Source organism: Geotrypetes seraphini, chromosome 2, assembly GCF_902459505.1.
Source record: "Geotrypetes seraphini chromosome 2, aGeoSer1.1, whole genome shotgun sequence".
In the NCBI taxonomy this organism is placed as follows: Eukaryota; Metazoa; Chordata; class Amphibia; order Gymnophiona; family Dermophiidae; genus Geotrypetes; species Geotrypetes seraphini.
The window spans coordinates 59,805,073-59,828,233 of record NC_047085.1 but is presented as its reverse complement, the minus strand read 5'-3'; positions in this window follow the sequence as shown (position 1 = coordinate 59,828,233).

Here is a 23,161-nt window from a genome sequence, read left to right as displayed (position 1 = left end):
GCATGCCAGACTTTAAGAAAAAATGGGATAGGCATGTGGGATCTCTTATTGGGAAGAAGTTAGGGGGGTGGGTCATTAGAGTGGGCAGACTTGATGGGCAATGGAACCTTTTCTGCCGTCATTTTCTATGTTTCTATTATAACAGGGGTTGCCATACAACAGATTACGAATAATTGGAAAAATTGGGATAGGCTGAATTATAACTTTTGGTGGAACTCTTTGTGTCACATATTCAAAATGGAAAGGATAATTGCCATGCATCAAGGAAATTTTAAGAAATTTCAGATTATTTGGGAGCCATTAACAAGATACTGAAATTGCTGCATAGAATAAATATTAATTTTTTCCCTTTTGTACATACACGTCCAGGGTGGGAATATTTCATGATTTCTTTTGCTTATGAATAATTGTTGGGTATAAGAGAGGGGGAATATTTGATGAGAGTTCGAATTTGATGATATATTAAGTGATGTTAAAGTATAAAATGATTGTATTTTATGTTACACTTATGAGTTTTAAAAATGAATAAAGATTTATACATATATATAAAAAAGACTCTACACAATCGTGTTTCAGCCCCAACGGGCCTGCCCCAGGAGTCTGAAATCTGAATGAAGGTATGTGCATTATGATTTTAAAGCCGATGTGGGTTTGCTCCTTTGGAGAAAGTTGTATACAAGGATTGTGGCCAAGCTTTTGTTAGGACTGCCACGTCAGCTTTAAAAGCACAGTGCACATACCATCATTCAGATTTCAGACTCCTGAGGCAGGCCCGTTGAGGCTGAAACACGATTGAGTCGAGTCTTGATACACAGTAAAAGTGATTGGGCACCAGAGTCTCCTTCGCTGTTTGTTTCCTACTTTTTGAGTTTTGAGGAAGTTGGTATCTCCTGTTTTCCTGGGAATACTGTTTCATTAACATCTTTAGAGGGTGAGATGGGTTCAGTGACTAAAGAGGGACCAAGGGAAGGCCAGACCTTCATGCCTCCAGTGGTTATTTGGTCAGTTTGGACACCTTTTTTGCACATATTCATTATTGAAACAGGTCTAACTTCAAACATCCAAGTTCTGCCATGGACATTTTCCGCAATGTTCCATTATTGCAGAAAAATGTCCAAATTGTAAGTCCGCCCTAATCCCACATAAAACATGCCCCCAACACAGTGGCGTACCTAGGTTGTGTGGCACCCGGGGCCCATCATTTTTGACACCCCCCCATCTATTGAAAAATATGACTTTTAGTAACAATCCATATATCGCACAACAAGAGTGTACCTAGGAAAAGGCAGCATCTTAAACACTGTAGTGAGCACTAGAACACCAACACATACATTGTAAAACTAAACAAGCCAGATCCCGCACAGTCAATTGATCCTGTAATCAATGCCAACTGAAAACTATGTTCTTTTCATACACACAGAACAAAGGTACACCCTCGCCCAATATGGAATAATCATATAGAATAAATAGAAATATGTAGACAAAAGTTAAACTGAACTGCCAAGAAACCAGACCCTGGATACAATGCAACACCACAAAAACAGTAACACATGTCCTCTAATACAGTGCCAAATATAAAGACAGTAGATGTAAATTTGAAAAAACTGATACATAACAATCACCACTTTACAAATAAACAAATAAAAATAAAACAAATAATGAGAAATAAAAAAATACCATTTTATTGGACTAATCCCTGTAAGCTCGGTCCCCATCCCTGCAAACCACCTGATTCCATCCACACAAGCTTTGAATTGTTTATATTAAAGTATAAAAAGAAACAATATTCTGTACAATTGTCAATTTATAAATCAGCGTCTTCTCCCCACTCTCTCTTCCCCATTTCCCTTCAGCGTCCTCAGCCCACTCTCTCTCCACTTTCCTTCAGCGCATGCACATAAAAAGAAGCAATTTAATTCTATTCATTCATAGAAATTAAAGTCTAAATAATGCCAGTCACATAACAAAACATGATTTTACAAAAATAATTCCCTGCACAGTCAAGCCTGCAAGGATTACTAGATGTCTTTCAGCAGCTCCCCTCCCTCCTCCCCCTTATCTTTGTGGCCAAGTCAAAATGATCTACCAACAATAAAATAAAAAAAAAAAAAAACACAACGCACACTGTACGCATAGAATTGTTAATTATCATTCCTATTCCGGGGTTTTTTTAAAGAGGTCAAAGCAGATGACTCTATGCACTGTCACCTCAGTAACAACAATACAAAAATAGACAAATACCCACCCCCCTCCCTTTTTACTAAACCACAATAGCAGTTTTTCGTGCAGGGAGCTGCGCTGAATGCCCAGCGCTGCTCTCGACGCTCATGGGCTCCCTGCGCTAAAAACCACTATTGCGGTTTAGTAAAAGGGGACCATATTGTAAAATATAGACAGCAGATATAAATTCAGACACATTTTGATCACTAAATTTAAAATAAAATCATTTTTCCTACCTTGTCTGGTGATTTCATGAGTCTCTGGTTGCACTTTCTTCTTCTGACTGTGCATCCACTCTTTCTTTCAGCCTGTATGCTTCCTCTCCTCCACAACTTTTTCTTCCTATCTCCCTGACCTTTCTTTCTCTCTTCATGCCCCCTTTCTTTTTTTCTGTTTCTCTTCTTTCCTTCTGTCTCCCTGCCTGCCCCCTTTCTTTCTTTCTCCCTGCCCTTCCCCAAGCCACTGCCACTGCCACTGCCATCGGGGAACAGGACCCAAACCGCCACCAATGGATAACAGGCCCCAAAGCCGACGCCGACACCGCCCCATGCTCTCCCTGCTTCGGGCCAACCAGCATTCCTCTCCCCGACGTCAATTCTGCCGTCGGAGAGGAAGTTCCGCCCAGCCAGGCAGCGATTGGCTGTCCCGAACTTTCTCTCCAACGGCAGAATTGACGTCGGGGAGAGGAAGACTGATCGGCCCGATAGATCGCCAAGGCAAAGTGAGTCCTGGGTGATCAACTCACTTTACCAAAAGGAAAGACCAGAGGTCCAACTGTCTGCAGTAAAAAACAATCCAGAGCAAACAAACCAAACCAAAAGACTCACTTTGCCTTGGCGAGCTACTCGTCGATCGCGATCGATCTATTGGGCACCCCTGCCCTAGGGAGAACACTCAGCTCTCCCCTGTGCACCCCCTTGGAGCGTGCACCCGGGGCGGACCTCCCCCCCCTGCTCCCCCCTAGGTACACTACTGCCCCAACATGTCCCCTTTAGATTTAGACATACTGCAGACAAAAAGCATAGAAAAGAGTCTAAAAATAGCAATTTGGAAACTTTATGCCATTTTTGGGATGTTTTTCTCTTTTGAAAATGAGCCCTATAATAGCATAGTAAATATCAATAGATAAAGATATAATAATATCACAAATAGCCACACTCATATAGCTAGAAAATTATAATAAACTGCTTCTCAGTTGTATCATTTAGGGCTCCTTTTACTAAGGTGCGCTAGCGTTTTTAGCGCACATACGAAATTACCGCGTGGTATGCTTCTATAATAACACCAGCTCAATGCTGGCGTTAAGGTCTAGTGCGCGTGGCAATTTAGCATGCACTATTCCTTGCGTTAAGGCCCTAAAGCACCTTAATAAAAGGAGTCCTTAGTATATTTATCACAATTCAACAGTGATCTCATCCATTGATGGAGAAGCTCTAAGTCTGAGGCTAGTTCTCCACCTAATATAAATTAATAAAAGAAAGTAATTAGATAACTCACAGGTGGATAATATACTATTATTGTTTCAGTGGAAGAGTAGTAATACTAAAAAGTTTATTGTCATTTGTATTTTATATATTAGAAATAGCAGGAAGCAGGCCAAATATCAACAAACATGGTTAAAATGTGAGCTGGAAGAGGCTACTATAGCCAAAATAACATTTTCTAGAAATAGAGAAAGGATATAAATGGAAAAAAAACCCAAACAACCCAGGAAACTGCATATGCATTGGCAAATTAGATGCAAAACATTGATAAGGAAGGCAAAAATAGAGTTTGAAAAGAAACTTGCCATGGAGGCATAAACTCTTAGCACAAACCTTTTCAGCTACATTCACAGTACAAGGCCAGTCAGTTAGATCATTAGATGATCGAGGAGTGAGGACAAGACCATAAATTGATTCTTTGCTTCAGTCTTTACTGAGGAGGCTGTAAGGGAGAGATCCCTTCGGAGGAGCTCTCATTGGAAGGAGAGAGGAGAATGTGCTGACATAGTTGGCCTGTGTGCATCATCAGTGGCTGAACTTGTGAGTCTGTTCATTCTGCTCCCTTCTTTTCCTCCCCCTCTGCTGACACTTTAACGCTAAATATTGTGAGCAGCTATAGGAAGGGCTCTTCAAAACGAGTGCGCCGTTGAGCAGTGCCTAAAATCTCTGCCCTCCTCTGACCAGTTGAGTTCTCCTGCAAGGGCACCTTGATTATTTCCAGTGCCAGTACAGGTTGCGTGGTTCCTTGTGAGCACGTGAGTTTGATGCATCTGTGTTGGGTGGCGGATGCCCGGAATGTTCTCCCAGGGGAGGTTGTGAAGACAAAAACGGTGATGGAATTCAAGAAAGTGTGGGGTTAAGTTTCGAGTTTATTAAAATTTGATTAATCGCTTTACATAAAATTCTAAGCGACGTACAATTAAAATGAGGGGAAAGCAAGTAATTGTCTAAACTCTAAAAAGGGACAAAGACTGTAATCTAGAAACTGATACATTAGGGGAAAGGGTGAACTACAATTTGTATAGGAAAGAGACAAAAAAATGGTAGAACGAGAGGGCAGGAGAAAGATAATGCCTACATTTAAAGTAACTATCTTTCTGGTCAATTCCTGAACCAGTTGTTCTCTGAAGCAATCATTTATTTCATCTAGGAACTTTATATCCCTAGCATGTCTTGATTTGGCAAGGAAAATGTTAAAAGGGTTTTTGAAAAGCTCTGTCTATTGTGATCCCACATAGGAATAAAATGGCTTACTGGTATTCTATGCTGATGTTATTATTTCCTGATAAGTGATTTTATTTTGATTTGAGGTCAGTATTCACAGAGCAGATGAGTCACAAATCAGTGAGCCAAAGAAAACACAATTACAAATCAGAGCGTTATTAAACAATCAACACCCCGACACAGCCGGGTTCTGGTTAATTGCCTGCATCGTGGTTCATCAATCATATGAGCAACAGAAGTATAAAACATATCTCATCACATCCTCTTTCTGCTACTCCTTAATAACATTAATGTGAAAGCCTTGTTTATTTTTCTAGTTGTTAGTAGTTCCTTATTTCCGTTGGGCTAAGTGGTGCCGTGTACAGAGAGCACCAGAAATTATGTCCCCTCTCCAGATGAATAATTAGGAGTGTATAAAACATCCCAAATTATCCATTCAGGCACCAGTATTTTTTTTTTTGTTAGTTTAGAAAGTACTTATGAGGCAGGTGCTGCTGGCAGCTGCATAAGAGCTTTTGAATGTTATTCTCATTATTCATTGTGGGACAAGCTGATACTTTTAAATATACTTTTAAGCTGAGGTATGCCATAATTGAGCTCTTTTCTTAGATTTGTAATGTTTTTATATGTTATTGTACACTGTATATTTATTGGTTGATTATTGTTATATTGTAATTTTGATTGCTTCAATAAATTAAGACTGCCATTTTAGAAGGGATATTCACATTTGAGATGTATATAGACTAGCATTGAAGTGTTTATCTTGCATATAGTATATATCTATGTTTCCATTTTACAAAGCTCAGATCTAGATCCAGATGTGCCCTTGAGTCAGATTTTAGTTCTGGTGACCACACAATCAAAGACTTCCCTTTGTGGTTTTCTTGGTAAACCATTGCCTTCTCCTAAGGCATGCAATGTGAAGTGACTTGCCCAAGACCACAGGGAACTTCTGTGGGATTTAAACTTGGGCCCTTCCAGTTTCCAATCTGCTACTTACTCCTCTACTTGCAAAGCTGGGATATGCATGTCAAAAACCCAAGCGTGTGCAAATGGCAAAGAGGCATGGTCTAGACATGTTTTGGGCAGGATTAGGGTATGCCTAGATGATTATGATTATTGAGAGCTTCTATATTGCCACTAATGACTAGGAAGTCAATTCAGAGCGGTCTACCTGAGCCTCTGCAAAGGCGCTACACTACATTAGCTTCTGTAAAGATGTTACCATAAGGGTTGTGAGGTTTTACAATACATGGGCTCTATACTGAAATACACAGAGCTCTGTGGTAGTGTTACAGAGTTATTAATATCGGCATGGTTATGCCATAATCCATTATCCTACTTATATGCACATGTTTATACCAAATCAGTTGTCCTATGTATGTAATACATGTAATACTAGATTTACTTTTGTAGCTAAATATGCTATACACTTTTTTTTACATACCTCTTAAGGAGGTTGGCCATTTCAACTAAATATAATCTATTTGCATGCATCTCTGAAAGTTCTAGTTTCCTTTCTCTGTCAACTTCATAATTTCAGTTGAAGTAGTTTGAGAAAAGGATAGTCTTTATCCCTTTCATGAATGTTAGGGTGCTCTTTTCTAACTTTAGTTCCTTCAGTAGGGCATTCCGCTATGTTGGGGCCATTGCCGAGAACATTCTTGCCCTGGTGCTTTTGTATTTGATGTCTTTGAAGGAAGGCGTTTGTAGTAAGGACTCTTGGCTCGAACGCAGAGCACGCTGGGGTGTATGGTTATTTATTCTGGACGCTTGATATTGCGGTTCCGAGAGGCGAACAGTTTTGTGCGCTAGCAATAGGATTTTGAATGTCACCCTGCTCTCAAACGGGAACCAGTGTAAGTCTTTCAGTAGCGGGGTGGCACTCGCCTGTCTCATTTTACCTAGTAGAAGCCTAGCTGCAGCGTTTTGTACTGTTTGGATTTGTTTGATCATGTATTTTGGAAAATCCCAGGAGGGTTTCATTGCAGTAGTCAAAGAATGTGAATACCAGGGATATTACTACATTGGACATTGCTCGGTGGGAGAGGTAGGGTTTCAGTCCGCTAACCCAGTAGAGTTTGCCATAAGCATTTTTGACCATCCGTTGGATCTGCATTGTCATGTCTAGGCTCGGGTCCAGCCATACACCCAGGTTTCTTGGACGGTTCTAAGGTATTGCCATTTAGGGCTCCTTTTACTTAGCTGCGATAGCGTTTTTAGCGCACGCAGAATTTTAGCATGCGCTAAACCCGCGTTACGCGGCTAGAACTAATGCCAGCTCAATGCTGGCGTTAGCGTCTAGCAGGCGTAGCAAATCTGCGCGCGCCAAAACCGCTATCGCAGCTTAGTAAAAGGAACCCTTAGTGTTAGGTGGAGACTGGGGTCGTTTCCTCCCTTTTTGTTTCAGTAGTAGTTCTGTCTTTTCTTTGTTTGCTACTAGGCTGTTTGCTTGAAACCATCCAAAGATTTTCTCTATGACATAAACTTAAATGACCTACTGCAATTTTACAATTCTGGGACGTATATGGGAGACATTTTTTTTTTCAGTTATCTGATTTCAGACTACTTGATTTACTTCTAGCTTTTCTATATCCACAACGTAGTATGTATCCCCTCCCCTCTACCTATTGTGCTGGAAGATATGTATAATTTATTTATTTAGTTTTCTATACTGTTCTTTCAGGGAAGCTAAGAACAGTTTACATGAATTTATTCAGGTATTTAAGCATTTTTCTCTGTCTGCCCCAGTGGGCTCACAATCTATCTAATGTACCTGGGGCAAAGGGGAGATTAAGTGGTTTGCCCAGGGTCACAAGGAGCAGCATGAGTTTGAACCCACAACCTCAGGGTGATGAGGCTGCAGCTATGACCACTATGTCAGATTCTCCCCCGTATTATTGTGATGCACCTTAATGCTGTAATGCACCTTAATATAGTAAGCTGGAGTAATAGCCTCATGGTTAGAGCTGCAGGGTTTAAATTATACGTATGATCCTTGTAACCTTGGGAGAATTACTTGACATTTTATTGCCTCAGACACAGACTTAGAGGCCCTTTTAATAAGATATGCTATGAAAACAGGCTTAGCACTTTAGCTAAGACCCAAATTTTATATACTTCCCCCCTCCATATTCGCAGGTTTAGGATTTGCTAGTCTCTAAACCACCTTGCTTCCCTTCCACCTCCCAGACCTCTCCACACCTTACTTTTAAAACCTGGAGATCTAGCAGTGAAGCAGGACAGAAGTGATCTTCCTACACTCCTTCCCCCTGCAAAGCCACAAACACAAATAGCTGCTGTGAGTTCCCATGGTTTCGTGAGACTACAATGGGAACTCATGGCAGCCATTTTTGTTTGTAGCTCTGCACAGGGCAGGAGTAAAGGAAGGTCGCTTCTGCCTCACTTCACTGCTAGACCACCAGGCTTTAAAAGTAAGGTGTGGAGGGGTCCAGGAGGCAGGAGAGAGGTGGGAGTGGTACAGAGTCAGCCCTAAAGTTATTCACAAATTTTTCTTATTCATGAGGGGGCTGTACCCGTGACCTCAGCGACTATGAAAGGGGGGGGGGCTTATAGGATCCTAAATTGCATGTACAAATCAGTGTACACAGCTTAATCTTTTAACAAGTCAATTGACACAAATAATTGCTAATTAACACCTATGTGGCGCTAATTTCTAATATTTTGAAGTTATACTCTTAACTTTGAAGGCACATTCTATAAATGTGCGTGAATCTCATAAGGGGACATGGCCAGGGGAGGAGCATTGATGGATTGTGGGCCTACCACATCAAGGTAAGTATCTACCAGCAAGTAAACGTGGTTAGGGGTAGATTCGGGATGGATTTGGTGAAGTCTGGGAATGGAATAGCTTAGGCACCAGTAAGCACCTGATTTAGGCCCACTGATTTAGACCAAGAAAACCCTGGCCTAAATTGCAGTGCACCTAAGGATTCGATCACTACTGCACCTAAGAATGCTTAGGAGCCGCTAGGCATGATTCTATAAGTGGTGCCTAGCGGTTGATTGACAACATTGCTGAATGGTGCCTATGAGTTAGATCCAAAATCAAAGGTCGTGAGGAAGAGATATCATCAATCACGATATGGTTCAACCAATCAGGTCTTTATTAATTACACAATAGTGCTAGACTCAACACTGCCAATGTTTTGGCAATGAATGCCTTTCTCAGGAGTCAAAAAATTACAAAACATGTAATGAGTTATATGAACAAATTTGGATAGGAACATGGTGATGAAGTGGGGTGGGAGGGTTGGGAGGGAGGGGGGATGACCTCAGTGGGTTTTGCTATTTTGTAATCTGACTGACTGTACTGTTCTTGTATTGTACTGCTGTGGTGATCTGAGGATTTTTGTTATAAATAAACAATTATAAATATATGCGGACATATAATAAAAGAAATAATTGATTATGCATTAAAAAATAAAATTATATATAAATTTACATAAATAGACTGATCATACATAACACTTGTTGCATAAGAGATTTATATTGGGTTTTGATATATAGTATATGTTTTTTAGGAGTACACTGGAACCTTGGTTTACGCGCATAATTCATTCCAGAAGCATGCTCGTAAACCAAATTGCTCGTATATCAAAGCCAGTTTCCCCATAGGAAGTAAGGAAAACTTGCTTTGGTTCTAACCCCCCCAGGCCACCGGTGCTCCACCTTACCCCCCACCCCACCTTACACCACCCACTTACCCAAGGCCACTGGTGCTGCCCCCCCCCCCCGAGAACCGCCATCGCCCCCCCCCGCTCGTGTCACCCCCCCCCCGAATCCCCCACCCACCCAAACATAATCCCTTACCCCGATCTGGCACCAGCACCAGCACCAATGCACAGGACGTGCCGGTGTTGGTGCCCAAAGATCCTGCCTCTTGCCTGGGCTGGGCCTTGAGCATTTGTGCATGCTCAAAGCCTTCTGATTCTCGCTCTCTCTGAGATTCTCAGAAATCTCCGAGAATCTCGGCGAGAGCGAGAGCCAGAAGGCCTTGAGCAGGCGCAGATGCTCAAGGCTCAGCCCAGGCATGAGACAGGATCTTCGGGCACCAGCACTTCCTGTGCATTGGTGCTGGTGCCTGATCGGGGTGAGGGATTGTGTTTGGACGCGTGGGCGGGGGATGCCGGATCGCGGGTGGGGGGGGGGGCGATGAGAGCGGGCAGGGGGTGATGCCGGTTGCGGGGAGGGGGGTGTCTCGCAAATCGAGTTAACGTTAGGTTTGCGAAGCACGATTTGCGAGAATGTTTTGTTCGTCTTGCAAAACACTCGCAAACCGAGGTTTGACTGTATCTATGTATTTTTATATTTCTTATGCAACAAGTATTGTGTTATGTACGATCAGTCTATTTATGTGTTGCCCATGTTACTTGACTACATTAGACATCTTACTCGTTAGTGGAAAAAGTAATGATTAAAGTTCTTTCATTACATTCTCATGAAAGTAATTGTTACAATTACTTGTTATTTTCCAAAGGTAATATATTTATTTATTCAATTTTCTAAACTGTTCTCCCAGGGGAGCTCATAACAGTTTACATTAATTTATTCAGGCACTTGAGCATTTTTCCCTATCTGTCCCTGCAGTCTAATGTACCTGGGGCAATCGGGGGATTAAGTGACTTGCCCAGGGTCACAAAGAGCAGCATGGGTTTGAACCCACAACCTCAGGGTGCTGAGGCTGTAGCTTTAACCACTGTGTTACACTCTGCCCAATACTGGCAGCAAGCTATATCAAAAAATTTTTTTTCCCACAAATCCATTTTGGGCCTGATTCACTAAGGAGGCAATTCTATAAGTGGGCGCCCCCTTTTAGGTGCTCAGAGGCTGCAGGGTAAGTGTTTAAGATATAATGGCAGCTGAGTGCCCAGATTCCACTATTTCTCCTCACTTCTCTCTCCTTATACACCTCCCAGAGAACTCCATTCCTCAGAGAAGTCACTATTAGCTTTACCCTTCTCCTCCACTGCCAATTCCTGACTTTGTTCCTTTCATCTAGCCGCCCCCTATGCCTGGAATAAATTACCGAGTTTGTCTATCAAGCTCCTTCCCTTGTTTAAAAGCAGACTGAAAACCCACCTATTTGATATGGCCTTCAATCCTTAACCCTACTCCTCTGCCCTCCATCCTATTTGTCTGTCTTGTGTGCTTAGATTGTAAGCTCTTTCGAGCAGGGACTGTCTTCTTTGTGACTCTGTACAGCTCTGCGTGCATCTGATAGCGCTTTAGAAATAATTCATAGTAGTAGTAGTAGTGTGAAGATTTCCAGTCTTTGGGAAGCAGAGCTGAGATTGTGATGTCAGGATGCCTCATTCTACCAATAAGAACCAACCTCATCAGTGATGTCACAATGACTTGATTGCCCTGTACTCCCCTCTGCCCTCCAACCCAGCCAACTGATTAACCATTCCCATTAACTGTATCCATGACATCCTGTTTGTCTGTCTTGGCTGTTTAGATTGTTGCTTTTGGACTTCTATTCTGTGGAGCCACCAGGGTCAATCTTTTGGTTTGCATGAAAGCCAAGCCAGGGTGGAGGAGAAGAGAGGCAGCAGCAGCTCTGAAATACTGCTACCAGCTGCAGAACTTGGAAAGTTTTGGTCACTGGACCTGAGGAGGGGGAGTAGGTGATCATGAGCTGGTGTGGCTTGGGGATCCCCACCAGCTTCAGCAAGGGAGTTGTTCATTTTCAGGAGGCCTAAGCTGAAGGTGGGAGGCCCAGCCCTCTCTCATGGTTATGCCACAAATTGTGCTCAGTACAAAATGAAGTACTTAATTTTGCTGAGTTTTTTCGATGTTCCCAGTTCAGTTTGGGTATTCATATTTCTATTTCTAATTTGTGATCCATTGTTCTGTATTTGGTGAAGGTCTATGTGTATTTTGTTTGAGAAGAAGCCATTTAAAGTTGTTTTATAGATGGTAGTAATGGTGGGTGGGGAAATTGAGAGAGGGGTCCCTTCCTTAATTTCTGCCCTGGGCCCCAGCATATCTAAAACCGACCCTGGGCATAGCCAAAACCCAGTATTTTGGATGGACCCACAGTTAACTTGGATGGGCCAATCCACATACAACCCCCTACTGAAATTATGACAAAAATAGTGTCTTTTAATACCTACTCTGTATCCAGCACTCAGAATCTAATATCTCTCCCCTCTTTTCTTCACAATGCCTCAGCGTTTGCCCTCCTATCTCAGAACCCTGTCCCTCCATGGTGCAATTTACATGCGTCCTCATTTGAAGCTTACCACCCCTACCCCTGACAGTACTGCAATTGAATTTTAAAAGCATTCTGCTACACAATGGAGGAGAAATCTAACATTTAGGGCAGCAGGCCAAGATAAAGGGAAGTTTCTTGTGATCTTGGATCATTCAACCTTCCATTGCCTCTGGTATAAAGGAAGAAAGAGTGTGGAACAGTGGTTAAAGCTACAGCCTCAGCACCCTGAGGTTATAGGTTCAAATCTACACTGCTGCTTGTGACCCTGGGCAAGTCACTTAAGGGCAAATTCTATAAGAAGTGCCCAAAAGTTAGGTGCCTAATTAGACACTGTTTGTAAGCACGATTCAAGTAAAATTGGGTGCTGTTTAATGAATCATGCTGAGCGGAACCTATTTTGGAGGCGCCCAAGAAATAGGCCAGCTCTAGGCACAACTAAAAATTAGGCGCCTAGCTGAGCGCTTAAGCACACTTAAGAGCAACGATTCTGCAACAAGGCACCTAGCATATAGCCACGCCCATGTCTAATGTGCATAGTGCCTATTTTTTTTGCAAACCGCCTAAATTTTTAGAGGCGCCTTGTTGCAGAATCACTCTTTCTTGATAGGTGCCTAAGTTTCAGTTACTGCTTATTAAAAAGCTTAATTGAGCTTATTAATCGAGGTGCCTAACATTAGGCGCCGGTTATAGAATTTGAGCCTTAATTTCCCCCCCCCCCCCATTTGTCCAAGGTATATTAGACAGATTGTGAGTCCACTCGGACAGACAGGAAAAAATGCTTGAGTGCCTAAACAAATTCATGCAAACCATTCTGAGCTCTCTGGGGAGAACAGTATATAAAAGCCAATGAATAAATGTAGAACCTGAGCCTTAAGAAAGACACGGAGACCTGGTTACTTTATCTGAATGTAACTTGCCATGGACTAACCACTGAAATGGCAGTAATTTCAAATCCCCTTTCCTTCTTGATTCCCCCCATGACTTTCTCATTCCTTATCTCATCATCCTCCGACCTACACCATGACTTGGATGCAAATCTGCAGATACAGACTGTCACCTATTTATTTGCAGTTCATATTCCTACTGCTTTTTAGTTTTCTGGTTTCTTAAAGTATATATTATGATCAGAATAAGTAAAGTATATAGGGAACCTTTCTCAATGCAGCGGTAGAGGTTTCTACCATGGTAAATGCTCTGACGTTCATAAGAATTCTGTGAGTATTGGAGCATTTTCTTCGCCAACCCACAATAGAAACCTCTACCGCATTTTTATAAAAGCCAGCATTAATTTGGAAGAAGTATAAAGTTAGAGAAACATTTATACCAACTCCTTCAAGAAAGTTATCACTTTTTACACAATATGGATTGCTAAGCAATAGAGAAGGGTTGAATTTGTCCAACGTGCCCCAATATAGCTTTTTCTATCTCTGATCATTGCATATCATTGGTCAACAAGCATTTTGCTACTGGAGTTCTGTCACCTGTACCTTAACAAGAGCCACATGACTCCAAATCTGAAAACAGTTTTCATCTATCACATCTTGTTTTTAAGTTATACATCAGCTTGTGTTTATATCATTTTTATCATAACGCTATCGTGAAGCGTCAGTATTTTACTGTTTCTGTAACACAATATTGCATTTTAGGACAGCTCATCGATAACATACACCAGAAATTTGAAAGTTTATACTAAAAAGTGATTGTGCTGCTTTTTCTACCTGTGAATTTTTATATTTTGTTTGTTTTTATCTAAGATATTATAATTATGAACAGAAGATGTTGTGTTAACCATCTTGATAATTTCTGTTATGTCTGCGGACAATTTATTTCACAAGATCAGCGAAAGAATGTGTTCAGCAGACTTCAAAGTGCATAGAAGCATTATTTTGGCTGTAAAGTTGGCGACCAAGATAAAGCGTGGGCACCTCAAGTGTGCTGAACTGTTTCCTATTCTGGATTAACACAGTGGCAATGGACAGAAATGGTGATGCGTTTCAGCACCTGAGAAGTATGTTTGGTTTTGAGAAAAGTGAAGCCAAAATCAAAGAAAGTGTTTTTGTTGGACCCAAAATCCATGAACTTCAAACAGAAGCTGAACCCAGATGAATTAGCAGCATGGGAAGCATTTGTGCTGGTTGTTCAGAATTTTCTTGGTAATCACAGATCAGAGAATTATGCTGAGCTTGTGGAGAACATGCTGATATCATATCAGTTAATGGGTGCCAGAACGTCACTTAAAATGCACCTTACATTCTTACCTCAACTTCTTCCCACCCAATCTTGGTGATGTCAGTGATGAGCATGAGGAAAGATTTCATCAAGATATCATGATGATGGAAAGCAGATATCAGGAAAAGTTCAATCTAAGCATGATGGGTGACTATTGTTGGTTCTTGCAAAGAGAGACAAATGTACAGTACAAGCGTAAAAGCAAGTGTCTCAAACATTTCTGAACATGCTGACATCACTTTTGTGTGAATTAAGAGAGGCGTAAATATATGCTGTAACATGTCTCCTTTTTGTCTTCATGTTTGTTTTCAGAGTAAACTCCTTAATAGAAGTTTGGTGGGACACAGTTCATACTCGCAATATTGTGCCAATATTGCAAACTGTCAAAAAAATCAGTAACGTGTATCTCAGAAACCTGATGTGATAGCTGAATTTCAATTTTATATCAGAAATCAGCGTCATTAAATTAACTAAAAACACTTCTTAAGTTCTCAGTAGCAAAGAAAAAGCTTTTTTTGTTGACCAATGTAATGACCCCAAACCTGCCTTATCATTTCATAACATGTTGCATGCGGGAAGCCAAAAAAAAACAACAGCCGAATATTATATTTTAACCTTAGGCATAAGAAAAGGCTGAAAATGACCTTGAAAAAGCCAGTGGTAATGTTGGGTGTTGCTAAAATATTATTATGCCCCTGGCATGCACAGGCTCAGGTCCAAGGAGAAGAACACTTTTTATTTAGCTTTAAACCAGATGGTTTAGTATCTATATAGCTTATTTGTATGCAAGTGGTGATAAAATGCTAGCTCTCAATCAAAATAAGGTCAGCAGTAGAGGAACATGAGGATTGGAACACTGGTGATGAGAGTGCAGCTGCTAATGTTGCTGATCTGGCAATTGCTCTCCTGATTCCTGAAAGTCGATGAAGGAAAATATATATATACAGAAAAATAACTGTGCATGCAAAAGCCTCTGAGAAATTGCTATGTGAAGTCTGCTGTATAGGGACAAATTTAAGAATCAAGCAAGCATTGCTGTTTGCATGATTTCTTTTCAATGAAATCATTTCTTTTCTTTTCTTTTTTTTACTGCAAGAAATAAAATCTTTGAAAAAAAAAAGTGCTATTTCTAATTTGCATCAATGTACCGACATGCTTTTTTCTCAAACTTTTTGCCTTTCTTTTGACTGAAATTGATATCTGTTCCTTACAATCAAGGTAATGGTAACAGAATTTATAAATATGTGGGATAAATATAAATGAATCTTGTATGGATGGCATGGAACCAAACCTGCATAGTGGCGATTAGATGGCAACAGCAGGAATTGAGAAGCAAAGCCTGTGCTTGGCAGACTTCTATACTCTGTGCCCTGAAAATTGCAAAGACAAATCAAGTATTCCTATATAGTATCACATCATATGTTATGAGTTTATCTTGTTGGACAGGCTAGATAGACCATACAGGTCTTTATCTGCGATCATCTGATTTGTATGTTAATATATTGTCCAGTTTTGTTTAGGAGAGGCCTCTGTTTGGTTGGCCAATAGAGATCCCATCAATGGATAAAAGTCACTGCATTTGTAGTCCTGACTGCTCCTTGTATTTTGTAGAAAGGTGATGAAACCACTATCACTAGTAATTTTAAGAGCAGACGAGGTATAAAACTGCAGTGAGTAGGATGGATTTACCAGATCGAGTCAGAAAGAGAAATTTGAACTGTTGAGATCCTTTGAACCCCATCTCTAGCATTCTGATGATATGAGAAAATATATTAATCAGTCTCAGATTGCTAGGCTCCAGTATGTAACTTCTAATACAAAAAGCCTGAAAGTCAGGCAGTCATGTGGAGGGCCTAGATTTAATTTTTCTGTTAAGCTGTGACAAGGTAAAGTTCCTGTCACAAGCCAGCAGAGGGAACCTGAGCAGTGGAGTGTGTGGAGCTAATTTGCATAACAGCTGCAAAGGAGGCACCTGGGAGTTGTTCTTCACTCTAGTGGAAAAGGGTGCTGAAAAAAACAACTCCAGGACAGCGAGCTAGAAAGAACAGAAGCTCTGTTGGGAATCAGATGACCCTTGAGGAGAGGAATGTTGGTTTTGGCCTAATCCTCGGCAAGCATGATACAACGGCCTGACTAGTAGAGCTTGGGTTGACCAGGAGGGTATACCAGACTTAACTGACAGGGGAGTCAGGTGGATGTGTGAGTGATTGAGAGAGTCCTCACAGAGAGTGGCCTAGGGACTAGAAGGAGTCCATAGGAAGAGCCCTTAGAGAATGGCTTAAACAGAGAATGGCTGGGAAGGAGTCCTCAGTGCATATGTCTGGGAGATGATTGAGGGACTGGGAGAGTCCTCAGTGCTTGCATCCAGGAAAAGACAACTGAGCATCTATGAGAGGGCCTGGAAAAAGGTATATCTGGAGGGCCCAGTAGATCCTGGAGTCCAGAGAGGGGCTCAGACTTGACTACCGGCAGAGGGATTGGTAAAGCATAGGGATCGGTGGTGGCCCCACAAGAAGAGCAAGAAGAGTAAGGTCCAAAGCTGAGGGGATCTGGCGAGTGACTGATGGAGGGACTGGTGGAGAGACCGGTAAAGGAACCAGAAACTGAAGAGGAAGCAGCCTGACAGACCCAGGAGAACATTGGTCAAAGGTCTGGCATGCGCCTGGCAGAGGAGTGCCAACCGGAGGAGAGACCTGTAAATGACATTGGAAGCTACCAGAAGACTTGGAAGGCCAGTGAAGGGATGGGAGAGAACCTGGAAGCAGCTAGAACTATGGAGTCCAGGGAGGACCCGGTGATTACCAGGCGGAACCTGGAGAACCCGGTCAGGGATTTTAACGGCATGTGTGAATAAAGTATTGTCATGTTTGTTTAACAGAGCCCGGTAGTGAGCAGGAAGATCAGAAGATGCCTTGGGAGTAAAGAGTGATAGGTGTTGACCGCTTGGTCCAATCACATAATCACATGGGTTTTCTACTCCCCAGCTCAATTAAGATTGTACAGTGAGATCACTTGGTGGCCTAAGTATGCATAGTCCCAAACGATCCTTTGTACATGACCCCTAGTGAAGGATTCTTGATACAATGATGGTTAAGGTAGAAAGGGACAGAAAATATAAAGACCCAGTTGGAGGGGGAGCATATTTGCTAAGGTGTAGTAAGCAGTTGGTGTGGGTTTTAGTCTTAACTGGAAGAGCTAAGTCATGCGGAAAGGTGATGGTGATGGGGGACTTCAACTATCCAGGGATAGACTGGAGTATTGGGCACTCAAACTGCGCAAGGGAGACCAAATTCCTAGAGGTCATGAGGGACTGCTTCATGGAGCAACTGGTCACGGAACCAACACGGGGTGACGCCACTCTTGACCTAATCTTCAACGGACTAGAGGGGCCAGCAAAGGAGGTGACAGTATTAGCCCCGCTAGGTAACAGTGATCACAACACGATCCAGTGCAGGCTAGAAATTGGATCATCAAAGGGGAAAAGAACCACAACGACGGCACTCAATTTCAAAAAAGGAAATTATGATGCCATGAGGGAAATGGTGGGAAAAAAACTCAAAGGTAACATAGGGAAGATGGATTCCGTAGAAAAAGCCTGGACCTTACTCAAGGGAACTGTGCACGAAGCGCAAAACCTGTGCATCCCCAAGTTCAGGAAAGGGTGCAAAAAAAATAGAACAAAAAACCCAGTGTGGATAACAAATGCAGTGAAGAAGGCGATAAGCGACAAGAAAGCATCGTTCAGAAAATGGAAAAAAGACAAAACAGAGGAGAACCAAAAAGTGCACAAAGAACACCAGAAGGAGTGTCACCGAGCGGTTAGAAAAGCAAAAAGAGAATATGAAGAGAGACTGGCAGAGGAAGCAACAAACTTCAAGTCGTTCTTCAGATACGTCAAGGGGAAGCAACCGGCAAGAGAAGAAGTGGGACCTTTGGATGATGGAGACAGGAAGGGAGTGGTAAAGGAAGAGAAAGAAATAGCTGACAGGTTAAATGAGTTCTTCACGACAGTTTTCACGAGGGAAGATATAACCAACATCCCAGAACCTGAAGAGAGCGTAAAAGGAGACCAAGATGTAAAACTGGTCAATTTAGAGGTAAGCCAAGAAGATGTACTCAAGCAGATAGACAGACTAAAGAGTGACAAATCTCCAGGTCCGGACGGCATTCACCCAAGGGTACTCAAGGAACTAAAAAACGAAATAGCGGAGCCACTTCGACAAATATACAGCCTATCCTTAAAAACCGGAGAGATCCCGAAGGACTGGAAAATAGCAAATGTCACGCCCATCTTCAAGAAGGGCTCAAGGGGAGACCCAGGAAACTACAGGCCAGTGAGCCTGACCTCAGTCCCAGGAAAGATGATGGAGGCACTGATTAAGGACAGCATCTGTGAACACATCGAAAACAATGAGCAGCTAAAACCGAGTCAGCATGGCTTCTGCAAGGGTAGGTCATGCCTCACAAACTTATTGCACTTCTTCGAGGGGGTAAACAGCCAGGTGGATAAAGGGGAATCTATAGACATCATTTACCTTGACTTCCAAAAAGCCTTCGACAAGGTACCACACGAAAGGCTGCTTAAGAAGATATGGAACCACGGGGTACAAGGGGTGATCCACCGATGGATCAAAAACTGGCTGGCGAACAGGGAACAGAGGGTTGGCGTAAAGGGCCATTACTCAGACTGGAAAGGGGTCACGAGCGGAGTTCCGCAGGGGTCGGTGCTGGGACCGCTCCTGTTCAATATCTACATAAATGACCTAGAGGCGGGAACCAAGTGTGAGGTTATTAAATTTGCAGATGACACCAAAATATACAGCAGGGCTCAAACCAGGGGAGACTGCGAAAATCTCCAAAAGGATCTAACGCAGCTGGAAAAGTGGGCCGAAAAATGGCAAATGAGCTTCAACATAGGGAAATGCAAGGTCATGCACGTGGGGAAAAAGAACCCGATGTTCACATACAGAATGGGGGGAACACCGCTAGGGGTCAGTAACCTGGAGAGAGACCTGGGAGTGATGGTAGACGCAACACTGAAGGCATCGGCGCAGTGCGCTACAGCCTCAAAGAAAGCTAACAGAATGTTGGGTATCATTAAGAAGGGTATTACGACCAGGACGAAGGAAGTCATCATGCCGCTGTATCGTGCAATGGTGCGGCCGCATCTGGAGTACTGTGTCCAGTACTGGTCGCCGTACCTCAAGAAGGACATGGCAGTACTTGAGGGAGTACAGAGAAGAGCAACTAAACTGATAAAGGGAATGGAAAATCTCCCATATACCGACAGGTTGAAGCAGTTGGGACTTTTCTCACTGGAAAAGCGGAGACTTAGAGGAGACATGATAGAAACCTTCAAGATCCTGAAGGGCATAGAAAAAGTAGACAGGGACAGATTTTTCAAATTAAGGACCACCACAAGTACAAGGGGGCACTCGGAGAAATTGAAAGGGGACAGGTTTAGAACAAACGCTAGGAAGTTCTTTTTCACTCAGAGGGTGGTGGATACATGGAACGTGCTTCCAGAGGCTGTTGTAGACAAGAAAACATTAAATGGTTTCAAAGAAAGTTTGGATAGATTCCTAGAAGAAAAAGGGATTGAAGGGTATAGATAGGTATAGACCACTACTCAGGCAATGGGCCTGATGGGCCGCCGCGGGAGCGGACCGCTGGGCAGGATGGACCTATGGTCTGCCTCAGCGGAGGCAACTTCTTATGTTCTTATGTTCTTATGTTCTTATGCTAACATCTAGTGTATTTTAATGCATCCTGGGGCTTTTCTACAAAAAAAAAGTATTGGGCTTAATGCTCTATTATGTGGGATTTTAATATGTGGCAAATCCAAAACTTAGGCAGCATCAAGGAAGAGCATTCCCACTATTTTTTATTGCAGGTCATGCCTTAAAATTAAGATTACTACTACTACTGTTAATTGTTTCTGTAGCGCTGCCAGACGCATGCAGCGCTGCACAGAGTCACAAAGAAGAAGAAACAGTCCTTGCTCGAAAGAGTTTACAATCTGAACAGCCAAGACAGACAAACAGGATTAACAAGTGGTACCTGTTCCCAGTTAACTCAGAAGCACTTACCATCTCCTTTTTAGCAAGGTAAGTGGTCCTGCATTAACTCTATATTAACCAATTAGGGTGCAGTAAATGTAATGTGCTAGCTGGCTAATGCTTCCCCATTCACTCTCCCTCGTGCCATGCCCCCTGACAGAAAATTTAATTTATGAGTGGTTTAATGTGCTGAGACAGGCAAACTACCACTAAACCCCTTAACACAGTCATACAGTAGACTGTTTCTAGACATTATCTGCACATTAAACCCCAGATTCTATATACGGTGTCCAGATTTATGCACACATATTAATTGGCTAATGAGCTGTGAACCATCAATAATAGTAACATAGTAGATGACGGCAGATAAAGACCCGAATGGTCCATCCAGTCTGTCCAACCTGATTCAATTTAAATTTCTGGGTAAGAATCCAAAGCTTTATCCTGTACTGTGCTTGGGTTCCAATTGCCGAAATCTCTGTTAAGACTTACTCCAGCCCATCTACACCCTCCCAGCCATTGAAGCCCTCCCCAGCCCATCCTCCACCAAACGGCCATATATAGACACAGACCGTGCAAGTCTGCCCAGTACTGGCTTTAGTTCAATATTTAATCTTATTTCCTGATTCTAGATCCTTTGTGTTCATCCCACCCTTCTTTGAACTCAGTCACAGTTTTACTCTCCACCATCTCTCTCGGGAGCGCATTCCAGGCATCCACCACCCTCTCCGTAAAGTAGAATTTCTTAACATTGCCTTTGAATCTACCACCCCTCAACCTCAAATTATGTCCTCTGGTTTTACCATATTCCTTTTTCTGAAAAATATTTTGTTCTACGTTAATACCCTTCAAGTATTTGAACATCTGAATCATATCTCCCCTGCCTCTCCTTTCCTCTAGGGGTATACATATTCAGGGCTTCCAGTCTCTCCTCATATGTCTTCTGGCGCAAGCCTCCTATCATTTTCGTCACCCTCCTCTGGACCGCCTCAAGTCTTCTTACGTCCTTCGCCAGATACGGTCTCCAAAACTGAACACAATACTCCAAGTGGGGCCTTACCAATGACCTGTACAGGGGCATCAACACCTTCTTCCTTCTACTGACGACGCCTCTCTTTATACAGCCTAGCATCCTTCTGGCAGCAGTCACTGCCTTGTCACACTGTTTTTTCACCTTTAGATCTTCGGACACTATCACCCCAAGGTCCCTCTCCCCGTCCATGCATATCAGCTTCTCTCCTCCCAGCATATACGGTTCCTTCCTATTATTAATCCCCAAATGCATTACTCTGCATTTCTTTGCATTGAATTTTAGTTGCCAGGCATTAGACCATTCCTCTAACTTTTGCAGATCCTTTTTCATATTTTCCACTCCCTCTTCGGTGTCTACTCTGTTACAAATCTTGGTACCATCTGCAAAAAAGCACACTTTTTCTTCTAACCCTTTAGCAATGTCACTCACAAACATATTGAACAGGATTGGTCCCAGCACTGATCCCTGAGGGACTCCACTACTCACCTTTCCTTCCTTCGAACGACTTCCATTAACCACCACCCTCTGGCGTCTGTCCGACAGCCAGTTTCTGACCCAGTACACCACTTTGGGTCCTAACTTCAGTCCTTCAAGTTTGTTCAACAGCCTCCTATGAGGAACTGTATCAAAGGCTTTGCTGAAATCCAAGTAATAACAGTTTATATACCACAGAACTGTGAAGTTCTATACAGTTTACAATGATTAAAAGGTGCTACAGATTGAGTGGAATTAACAAAGTTCAGAGTTAGTGATTAACAGTTCTAAAGATCATTTGTTGAGGACTAAGATTGTATAGGTCAGTTACCTAAGTACTTCAGGAACAGATGTGTTTTTAGGTGTTTCCTGAATTCCCCATAAGTAGTAGGCATGAGCAGTTGTTCCAGATCTTTACCCTATAATGCTGCTTGATGTGAGAAAAGATGTTGGTGATGACTTTTAAATTTACAACCTCTAACCGGTGGAGAAACAAAGCTATCAACAAATTATTGATGTTACTTGGCACCCATTAACATTTGCACACATTTGGCTGCGTGTTATTCTGTGAGGTGATGTGTCAACTCCCATAATGCATAACTCAAAAGGGAGTGTGACCATGGGAAGGGAATGAGCATGCCAGAGGCATTCCAAAAAGTAATGCGCATAATTCTAGAATACTGGGTCAGTGCACCAACTTGGATGTCAACATTTACACCAGGCTTTACCAGGCATAAGTCAGCTGCTTAAAGTTTTGGTTATGGGAATCAGCACTAAGAATAATTCTATAAAGGGTGCACACCCTTTATAGCAGGGGTGTCCAATGTCGGTCCTCGAGGGCCGCAATCCAGTCGGGTTTTCAGGATTTCACCAATGAATATGCATGAGATCTATTAGCATACAATGAAAGCAGTGCATGCAAATAGATCTCATGCATATTCATTGGGGAAATCCTGAAAACCCGACTGGATTGCGGCCCTCGAGGACTGACATTGGACACCCCTGCCTTATAGAATCGCACTTAGAACCTGTCTTGTTCAGTGCTTATTTCTGAGCACCATTTATCGAATTCCCCCTTGTTTAATACCTTTTAATTGAAGGGCCCCTCATGTAGCAAAAGTCTGGAAGTAACTGCTTAGCTTGCATTGGGATGGGGACTTGGCAGAAAATGGACAGAAACTGAACGAGGACAGTAGAT